Source organism: Pinus tabuliformis, chromosome 7 (genome assembly GCF_031772625.1).
Source record: "Pinus tabuliformis cultivar Carrire ecotype Pingquan chromosome 7, CPIR1, whole genome shotgun sequence".
Taxonomy (NCBI): Eukaryota; Viridiplantae; Streptophyta; class Pinopsida; order Pinales; family Pinaceae; genus Pinus; species Pinus tabuliformis.
Window position 1 is genome coordinate 305,883,211 of NC_142293.1, and position 11,914 is coordinate 305,895,124.

The window sequence follows — 11,914 nt, forward strand, 5'->3', positions numbered from 1 at the left end:
TGTATGAGGTGAAGAGAACTTTCAAGTTGGGAGGATGGCACTGGGTCAGACCAAGTGGTTGTAATCCTCTCTTCTACTACTTTTATCAATAAAGCTATTTGAGTTTTCCTCCATATTCTTGTGTATCTCTGAATATTGTGTTGATATATGCATTTGTATGGTCAATATATATCTGATCCTATATTGTTTACAGTGATAGATCTCTATGCTTTGATGGTATTATGTTGCTGTGATTCTATAGGTGTTCTTTGAAGCGGGACAAGTAAGGAAGCAGTGGCGAGATTCTGTCAAAGGGGAAAGGAAACAAGCAAGGAGCCAAGCGAAAGACTGAGGTTGGTACTCTCTGCTTCTTTCTCATCTATCTCTCGTAAAGGAAAATACAAGTAACTTTAGTTTGTTTGTTTCTAAGATAGCTACTCGTCATAGTGGGACTCACAGATCTGAATAGACACTAGTTTTCCCGGTAACAAGGGCGGGGGTGGGGATTTTTTTTAAAATATAACATTATCATTCACTTCCGCACATTCACAAACTTCGTCGGCATCTTCAACAACTTTTCTTCAAAAAGTCATAACTTCTTCATCCGGAAGCCGTTTTCAGAGCCCTTTTTTTTTAGTCAGCCTAATTTTTCGAGATCTTTCTATTGGAACACTTAGTTTCAGCAACTAAAGCTTAATTTTCTACTAAAATGGAAATTCCATGCCAAGTTATTCTTTACAGCACCAACTACTTCCAATGGTGGTCCTACATTGTGGATTTACTTAGAAGTAAAGGTCTTTACAGAATAGCCTAAGGCCAAGAAACTAAACCTAAAGATAAAGATAAGGAAGCCAAATGGGAAAATAGGCAAGATCAAGCACGTGGGTTGATAGGGATGTCTATTTCTCCAGACCTTAAATTCCATATTGCAAAACTTGATACCCCTAATGAAGCAATGAAACAGTTTACTAAAGTTTTTGGAATTAAAAATGAAATTAGAGCCCATCAACTCAAAAATGAGTTGCTTATGTTGGACCCCAATAATTTTTCTTCCATTGAAGACCTTTTGTCCAAGTTCAAGACCCTTAGACTTCTCTTGGAAGGTGTTAAGGTTAAGAAAGAAGATGGTAGCCTTATCTATTCCATTCTTACTAAGTTGGGACCAGGCTACTCTGTGTTTGTTTCCACCTTCCATTCTACTGTAGAAGCCTTCATTTCTCAAGGACAAGACTACAAGTCCCCCTCTTTTGATGCCTTTTTTGATTCTTTAATAAGAGAACAAGAAAAACTCTTACATCTTGGTCTTTTTAATCTTGGAAACTCTTCTAAGAAAGCCTTAGCCACCCAGCAACAACCAAATTCAAAGAATCCTAAGAACCGGTATCCTAAAAAGAATGGTCCTAAACCAAACAAGGGTCCTAAGAAATTTCAGTCTCAAATGAAAAATCATTTCAACAAAATGATAAGGCAAATAAAAACAAAGGGAATAAGGCTGATAGACATTGCCATTTTTGTAATCGAGATGGCCACTTAGAATCAAAATTCTTTAAGAAGATGGAATCCTTGGAAGCAGCAATGAAGAAGCATAACATCCATTTGGAGCACTCTTCAACTTCAACTTCATCTTTAGGAATAACACTTTTTGCATGTGGTTGTCAAGCATCTCGGTCTGGTTATGCACTAAATGTGTCTTCTTCTTCTCATTCTCATGAGTGGCTCATCGATTCTGGAGCTTCTTATCACATGGCCAAAAACAAAGCCATGTTTTCTTCTTTAAATGATTGTAACACCAAAAATATATATGTTGGTGATGATAGATCTCTTAGTGTTGTAGGGACTGGAACTGTTCATCTAGACAATGGTCAATTTAATGATGTATTATGTGTTCCAACCTTATCCTGCAACCTTCTATCTGTATATCAGATAACTCATTCAGGTGAAGGTAAAACCGTTGAATTTTCACCTCACGATGTTGTAATTAAGGACCTAAGAGATCCTAAATAGATTTTAGATACTGGCATTGTTGATGATTCTACAAGGTTGTATAAGTTTAACAACTTTGGGTCATCAACTCTTCCCTCGGTATTTTTTGCTTATAATGATGAAGTGAGAAAACTTTAGCATGAGTGATTTGGTCACTTAAATTATCGCTCCCTTCAAAATCTATGTAAAGAAAATATGGTGACAGGTCTTCCTATGGTATCTTGCAGAGATGGTGTTTGTTCCGGATGTGTACTTGGAAAACATCATTGGGATAGTTTTGAAAAACGTGCCTCTTGGCATGCCTCAGCCCCTTTACAGCTTGTGCATAGTGATTTATGTGGTCCACTTCCAGTTGTTTCATTCTCTGGCTACAAGTATTTCTTAACTTTCATTGATGATTTCTCCAGACGCACTTGGGTATACTTCTTAAAACTCAAGAGTGAAGTATTTAACATGTTCTTTGCCTTTAAGGTTTTTGTTGAAAAACAATCTGGACATCAAATTCTTAAGCTAAGATCTGATAATGGCGCGGAATATGTTAATGTCAAATTCATCAACTTTTGCACTGAGAATGGAATTCAAATGCAACATACTATTCCATATACTCCACAACAAAATGGTGTAGCTGAAAGGAAGAATCACACCTTAAAGGAAATGGCTATTTGTATGCTTCAATCTAAAGGACTTAGTCTTAATTTTTGGGCAAAAGCAATTAACTGTGTAAATTACATAGTAAATCGCACTCCTACTAAGGTTTTAAAGAATATCACTCTAGAAGAAGCATGGAGCTCAATTAAACTAGATGTAAGTCACTTTCATGTTTTTGGAAGTGAAGCATGGGCCCATATTCCACATGAGAAACATAAAGCTTTAGAACCTAACAGTGAAAAATGTATTTTTGTTGGATATTCTGAAGATGTTAAAGAATATAGAATTATTCCACTTAAGTCAAAAAAATGTTATCATTAGAAGAGATGTAAAGTTTGTTGAAAATATATCGGCCTATGAGCCTAATTCGGCGGATGTGCCACCTCTCTCCATCCCTTCTACTTCTGAAAATATTTCTTCTTCAAATGATGACAATGAGTATGAAAATCCTTCCCCACCTTCTCAAGATCCTCCTTCAGCTCCTCAGCTTCCAAAATGGGTCTGTGCTACTCGAGATGCAGCAGGTGATCCTACAGATCAGTGACGTACACATTCTCAGTTCGATAGAGTGTCTTCTTTACTGGCTCAAGCTCCAACGAATCATGATCCTGACACCTTTGCAGAAGCTTCAGGCCATCTAGATTGGGACACAGCTATGAATGAAGAATATCGTTCATTATTGACAAATGATACATGGGATCTTGTTCCTCTTCCAAAGGGATGAAAACTTGTTAGATGCAAATGGATTTATAGAACCAAGTATGGACCAAATGGAAAAGTTGATAAACATAAAGCTCATCTTGTTGCTAAGGGTTTTTCACAAGTTGAAGGCATTGACTATACTAAAACATTCTCCCTTGTTGCCAAAATGAACTCTATCTGCCTTGTTCTTTCCCTTGCTGCCTCTTTCAAATGGGAATTCCATCAGATGGGTGTTAAATATGCCTTCTTGCATTGGGACTTACATGAGGAAATCTATATGGAACAACCTCCTGGCTTTATACAAACAAACTCCAGCCTTGTATGTAAGCTTAAGAAATCCCTTTATGGTCTCAAGCAAGCCCCTCGGGCTTGGTATGCCAAAATGGATATCTTTCTTCTAGATACTGGCTTTTCTAGGTGTCATTCTGACAACACTGTCTACACCAAGAAAGTGGGTAAGTCTCTTATCATTCTTGTTCTTTATGTTGATGATCTTATCCTTACTGGTAGTGATCCCAACCTTATAAACCATGTGAAGTCCAGCCCATAAAAGCAGTTTGAAATGACAGACTTAGGACACTTTCATTATTTTCTTGGTCTTCAAGTCTTGCAATCCAAGGAAGGTATTTCCCTTTCCTAGTCCAAGTATGCATGTGATCTTCTACGCCACTTTCACATGGAATATTGTAATCCAGCCCCTTCTCCCTTTCAGTTTGTAGTCAAACTTTCAGTCACTTATACTTCCCATGAAGTTGATGCTACCTTATACCGTCACCTTGTAGGAAAACTTTTGTATCTGACCCATACCTGTCTTGACCTTTCCTTTGATGTTGGCCTTATTGCTCGTTTTATGGAAAACCCACATGAAAGTCATTGGAAAGTAGCTAAAAGAATAGTTCGTTATGTTCGAGTTACAGTTTAGTTTGGGATTCATTATAGTGCAGAAGCATCTCCTCTATTGGTTGGTTTCACTGATTCTGACTGGGATGGTGACCCTGATGATCGGAAGTCTACTGCAGGTTATCTCTTCACTCTTGGTTCTAGACCTATCACATGGGCTTGCAAGAAACAAAGTACCATTTCTCTTTCTTCAGCAAAAGCAGAGTATTGTGGCGCTGTAGAAGCTAGTAAGGAAGCCCTGTGGCTTTGTCAGAGCCTGTCGGAGTTTGGCTTTCAACAGCAGCATCCGGCTGATAATCAAAGTGCCATTCAACTATGCAAAGATCCAGTCCAACATCAACACAGCAAACACATTAAACTACACATGCACTTCATCAGAAAGCTCATTCATGACCATGTTCTTGAACTGCAATATTGTTCAACTGATGATCAAGTTGCATACATCTTTACAAAGGCTCTCACAGAGGTGAAGTTTACTAAACTTCGATTTATGGTTGGAGTTCAGGAAGTTGTCACTAAGCGGGATAGGATCTAATTCCTCCTTCCTTTTCCTATTTTATCATATTTGTACATCCTTCAATCCTATCCCATTTTTTCTTAAGGGGAGATCTTAGGATATTCAGATGCATAGGAAATAGTTAAGTATAACTTGGTCTAGTGTAGAGTTAGGTAAGGTGTGTTTCTTTACTATGTACATTTCTAACTTACAATCCGACGGTCACAATATGTTCTAGACATGAAGTGATTCGACAGTTCATTCTCTCCTCGGTATTACCGGCACTTGATCTATGGCTTAACACCTGATTGGTCGCATGAACTCTATTTAAAGAGCATGGAGGGTCATTTTTAGGGTGACCGTTCATGAGAGAAGCTTATGTAAATTTTCTTTCTTTTATTAATAAATTGCCTGAAGTGGCTGTGTTGGCTCAAGCCGTGGACTGTTTCCCTCTTTGAGGGTTTTAACCACGTCAAGAATACTGATGTATTGATCTGTGATATGTTTGTGAGCGGTGTCCTTTGGTGTTCTATCTGAGGAACTTACCCTGTAATTTCCTACATTTTCGCCAAAACGTTTACACTTACCTTCTTTCATTCTTTTCATTTCCAAATTATTTTTTCCTCCTTCACATAGTTGTGGTGGAACATATTTTATATTATCCACGACAGCAGTTTAGGGAAATATTTGTCTTGAAAATATTCTTTCAACTTTTGGCTATTGTATCCCTTCGAGCTTCTTTTCTACATCTTTTTCTTTTTGTCTTGCTTATTCTAAATAAGTGATGTCATGAAGCTTAACCTCATCCTGGAGATGTGGTTTAAGTCTCATGATGTATGATTGAATAAGACAAGTCTATGACAACCCAATTACTCATGTAACTAGAGTTTCCCATTCTCTAGTGTATTCATCCACATCTATTTTTTGTTGCATCCTGGAGAATTTTGTGAAGAACTCCTTCTTTGACACCTTATGTTGGGTCCCTATAATACTAGTGATTACCCCATTACTATTGTAGTTGTACCCCTTATTAATATTGTTGTGCCCCTATTATCCCCATATTGTTATTAGTGTGCCCCATAGAATCCTTCTATTGTTATTTTTGTGGCTTTATATTATTATTGTTAGGTCGGCTGGGTTATATTGTGACTCTTTACACTCCTATATATAGAAAGGAGGTTTTGTCATTTGAATCATCCAAGAATTGTTCATTTATATAATGTAAAGGAGGTTGCCCCCTCGAAGAGGCTGAATTCTAAGGCGTTGATCTATCTTTTCTATCTTTTTCTTGAGCTGGTTTCATAACATTTGGTATCAGAGCTTTGGATTCTAGGGTTTCGCTGCTCCAAACAGGTCATCGTGGAATTTTCGCTATAACTTCTTTTCTGTGACGTTTCAGAAGTTGAAATAAAAACCCATTTGAGAAAAAATCTCATTGAACCTCGGGTCCAAATTTCAGAGCTGTTAGTGCTATATTTGCGGAGATATGATCTGAGGAAGTTGGTCTTTTTGCAGACTCCTGAATTACATTCCAAACAGGTGACCTGGGGAAAAGCATCATAACTTTCTCTCTGGGGATCAGATTGAAATTTCGTAAGAAGTTACAGAAAGAGGACGGATTTTAGTTTCTTGTATGCATTTTTCAGATCCAGAGATCGAAACAGTGACTCGTGGCACGTCGTACAAGTTCGCTCTACTGAACTAGTCTATAATCAAGTCACTGTGGGAGATTTAACATAACTCTTCCTTGGAGAATCCAATTTGGGTCAAACTTGTGGCATTGGAAAGAGGACACAGAGGGCTACTGCAGGTCACAAATTTAGATATAGATGATTGGAAAGTACAGAGATACATCAGAGGCAATATCGAGCTCCTACAAAGTGAAAAAAGGTTTGTAGATTTTCTTAAATTTTTGCTTAAGCTTGGTTTGAAAATTTATTTTGAAGGAATTCAAAGGGCATAGTAGAGCATTATTATCAGTAACTGATGCCCCGAGGAAAGAAAATGCAAACACCTAGTAAGGAACCTGAAAGCTCTAGCATGACTCATGAAGAAGAGAAAGAAATGCAACATGATATATCAAAATTACAAGACCAAGTGCAACAACTGTCCCTTGCACAAAAAGGAACAGAATCTAAGATGGATGGTTTAAAGAAAGGCATAGAAGCTAAGATGGATTGTTTAAAGAAAGGTGTAGAAGCTAAGATGAATGACGTGGAAGCTAAGATGGATGATTTGAAGATAGATTTGAAGACAGACATGGAAGAATTGAAGAAAAATATGAATAAGTTGCTACAAGAAAGGGTCACTAATGGTGAAAGGGTAGTAAAGGAAACTCATGATGAGAACAAAAGAAATGTTAATCATGATTCCATAGACTCTAATGTTGGATCAAAGACCCACCATATTCCAAAAATCGATATGAGGAAGTTTGATGGCAAGGATCCCGCAACATGGATATTACAAATGGAGCAATTTTTCGATCTCAATAATGTGCAAAACACACAAAAGGTACGTATTGCAAATTTATATTTGGAACCAAATCAGTTTGTATGGTATCAATGGCTTTTCTCTCGTAAACAATTTATCACTTGGGCAATTTTTACGGAAGAATTGATAGCACATTATGAGGATACAAAAAGCAACACTTTTTTTAGCCAATTGATAAGTCTCAAACAAAAGGGTTCAATAATGGAGCACATTGAGGAGTTCCAAAAATTGAACATAAGGGTAAAAGATATTCCAGAGGAGCATAGGATTGATGTGTTCATAGGGTCTTTAAAGGATAATATCCAACATGATGTTCGCCTTTGGGAACCTGATTCATTAGAGAAGGCATTCAGGTTAGCAAGAAAAATGGAAAGCAAAATTATGGCAACCAGGAAGCATACCACTCACAACTATAAAGACGGAAGTGTTGTTGCCACTAGTCTTCCACAACCTATAAGGTTGACACCACAACAATTGAAAGAAAAAAGAGCAAAAGGGCTTTGTTACAGTTGTGATAGCAAATACACTAAAGGTCATAAGTGTGCTGAGAAGAAATTATTCTACATAGATTGTGAAGAGGAAGAAGAAAAGGAGAAAGAAAGGTCAAAAGAAGAGGATATACTCCAGGAACAAAGCCTAGATAAAGAAGAAATGAATCCGACCATATCTTGTAATGCATTGGCAGGAATTACCACTCCTCAAACCATCAAGATAGAAGGAAAAATCAAGAAGAAAAAGGTAATAGTGTTGATTGATTCAGGAAGTACCCACAATTTTATTCATTGTAAGGTAGCAAAAGAATTGAATTGCTTCTTATATCCAGCACCAGAGTGTCAAGTGATGGTTGCAAATGGAGGAACAATAAATTGCTCGGGAAAGTGCCATAATATCAAGCTATCCATGGGAGAATATGTATTGACTAGCCCAATGCTTTCCATTCCAATGGGAGGTGATGATGTTGTACTAGGAGTCCAATGGCTACAATCCTTGGGTACAATAGCTTTTAATTTTCAAGAACTTTTCATGAAATTTTTTGTGGAAGGAAAGGAAGTTGAATTAAGGGGTATTGTAGGAAAACCGGAAAGATAATCAGCTCTAACGGTATGACAAAGCTTCTAAAAAAGGAACAAAGAGGTGTAATTGCACAATTATGTTCGCTAGATGTTTCCACATTGGAATCATCTATTTCTCCAGATCTCCAAAAAGTCTTGGACAATCATTCCAAGGTATTTGAGACTCCCAAAGGTCTCCCACCTATTCGTGATCATGATCATGCTATTCATCTGATTCCAGGAAGTGTTCCTCCAAACATCAGGCCGTACAGATATCCCTATGCCCAAAAGAGTGAAATTGAACGTATGGTTGCAGAAATGCTAGAGGCTGGTATAATTCAACCAAGTCAAAGTTCTTTCTCTGCTCTAGTCATATTGGTGCACAAGAAGGATGGATCATGGCGCATGTGTCCGGATTATAGGGAGCTCAACAAGCTCACTATTAAAGATAAGTTTCCCATTCCTGTCATTGATGAATTACTGGATGAATTGCATGGATCAATTTACTTCACCAAGTTGGATCTTCGTTCAGGATATCATCAAATCAGAATGAAGATTGAAGACATTCCGAAAACAGCATTTAGAACTCATGAGGGTCATTATGAATTTTTGGTCATGCCTTTTGGCCTTACCAATGCACCTTCAACATTTCAAGGTTTGATGAATTCAATTTTCAAACCATTCCTTAGAAAATTTGTGTTAGTATTTTTTGATGATATACTAATCTACAGCAAGTCTTGGAAGGATCATGTTGAACATGTTGACAAGGTGCTACAACTATTGGAGGAGAAACAATTATATGCAAAAAGATCCAAATGTTTCTTTGGAGTACAAGAGGTGGAATATCTGGGTCATATTGTATCTCATGAAGGAGTTAAGGTAGACCCTAGCAAAATTAAAGCCATTAAGGAATGGAAAATCCCACATCCATAAAGCATCTGCGAGGATTTCTTGGGTTGACAGGGTATTATCGCAAGTTTGTTAAGAATTATGGGAGAATAGCAGCACCTCTAACAACATTATTGAAGAAAGATGCATTTTCATGGACTCCAGAAGCAACAAAGGCATTCGAACATCTTAAAGAGGCAATGTGCCAAGCACCAGTCTTAGCTACACCGGACTTCACAAAAACCTTTATTGTGGAATGTGATGCTTCAGGAAATGGAATTGGTGTTGTTTTAATGCAAGATGAAAGACCCATTGCTTTTGAAAGTCGTCCAATCAAGGGAAAGTTTTTACACAAAGCTATTTATGAGAAGGAAATGTTGGCAATACTCCATGCACTTAAGAAATGGCGACCCTACCTAATGGGAAGACACTTCAAGGTAAAAACGGATCATGATAGCCTTAAATACTTTTTAGAACAAAGATTATCCTCTGAAGAGCAACAAAAGTGGGTCACAAAGATGTTGGGTTATGACTTTGAAATCATCTACAAAAAAGGGAGCAAAATGTGGTGGCAGATGCACTCTCAAGAAAGGATGAGGATGTGGAAGCATTGTTGTGCGCCATTTCTATTATCCAACCAGATTGGATAAACAAAGCAAGGGAGGAATGGAAGAATGATGAAGAAGTGTGGGCACTTATTTGAAAGTTACAACAAGATTCCAGTATGTCTGATACATTTAGCTGGCAAAATGATTCATTATGGTACAAAGATCGCTTATACCTCTGTAAGAATTCCCAGCTAAAACAAAAGATTCTTATGGAATTGCACACTTCTCCCTTAGGAGGGCACTCAGGATTTTTAAAAACTTACCACAGGGTTAAGAAGGAATTTTTTTGGGATGGCCTTAAATCAGATATTCAAAAGTTTGTGGCGGAATGTTTGGTTTGCCAACAAAATAAAGTTGAAACAATTAAGACACCGGGTCTATTACAACCTTTATCCATTCCAAGCCAACTTTGGGAGGAGGTTTCAATGGATTTTATCACAGGTTTACCCAAGTCTGAGGAAAGAGTGTCATCATGGTGGTAGTTGACAGACTTACCAAGTATGCACACTTTTGTGCATTATCACATCCATTTAAAGCCAGTACAGTTTCTACTGCATTTATGGAAACAATTCAAAAGCTACATGGAAACCCAAAGATTATTGTAAGTGACAGAGATCCCATTTTCACTGGAAATTTTTGGACAGAATTATTTTCTTGTCTTGGTACTCAGTTAGCTCATAGCTCATCTTATCATCCTCAATCTGATGGGCAAACTGAGATAGTAAACAAATGTTTGGAAGGATATCTTCGTTGCTTTGTATCTGATAAACAGACACAATGGATCAAATGGTTGCCTTTGGCTGAATGGTGGTATAACACTTCCTTCCATACAGCAACAAAAATGACCCCATTTATGGCACTTTATGGGTATCAGCCACCATCCATCACATCATATTTAAGAGAAAATTCTAAGGTTCAAGCAGTGGAACATCACATTGAACATCAACAACAAGTCCTCCAACTCTTAAAGGATAACCTCGTGTTGGCACATAATAGAATGAAACAACAGGCAGATCAACATCGTAGCGAAAGAAGTTTTGATGTAGGTGATTGGGTATTCCTACGGCTACAACCATATAAGCAAATGTCCCTCAAGCAAGCTAAGAAGGATAATAAATTATCACCAAATTATTATGGTCCATACAAGGTGTTGCAAAAGATTGGTACTATGGCATACAAATTGGAGCTTCCTGCAGCTTCTCGATTGCACCCAGTTTTTCATGTTTCATGTTTAAAGAAGGTTATAGGTGACAAGCTCCCAGTTCAAACAATATTGCCAGAACTTGACGAGGAAGGAAAAATTATATTGGAACCGGAAGCAGTCACAGAAACAAGAACTCGATAGCTACAAAATCGATCAATTTCGGAGTATCTTATCAAGTGGAAGAACTTATCCGCTGAAGATTCCACATGGGAGATGAGAATTTTATACAGAAGCATCCAGAACTTCTCAAGCGTTGACGACAACACTTTTTTGAAGGAGAGGGGCATGTTGGGTCCCTATAATACTAGTGATTACCCCATTACTATTGTAGTTGTACCGCTTATTAATATTGTTGTGCCCCTATTATCCCCATATTGTTATTACTGTGCCCCATAGAATCCCTCTATTGTTATATTTGTGTATTTATATTATTATTGTTAGGTCGGCTGGGTTATATTGTGACTCCTTACACTCCTATATATAGAAAGGAGGTTTTTTCATTTGAATCATCCAAGAATTGTTCATTTATGTAATGTAATGGAGGTTGCCCCCTCGAAGAGGCTGAATTCTAAGGCGTTGATCTATCTTTTCTATCTTTTTCTTGAGCTGGTTTCATAACACCTTAGAACCTATTCAAGAATGTGTTTTTGAATTTCTTCCAACTAATAGTGTGTGTTGTTTTCTTCCACCACATATACTAATTATATGCTTCGCCTTCCATTTGCATGGATGCATGCTTGATCTTTTCATCATCATTGTCAATACCGTAAATCTCGAAGTATTCTTTTGCTTTATTGAACCATGAAACATTGTATTTCTCGTTACCATAAAATTTTGAGAGCTCAAGTTTTGATATTCATTGATATGTAGCAACTGGTGGGGTGAAGAAAGGGTATTGATTCGAGAGATGCATATTTGAGTATTGATTCCAAAGCTGCATATTTTGAAAATTCGTGTTACTATT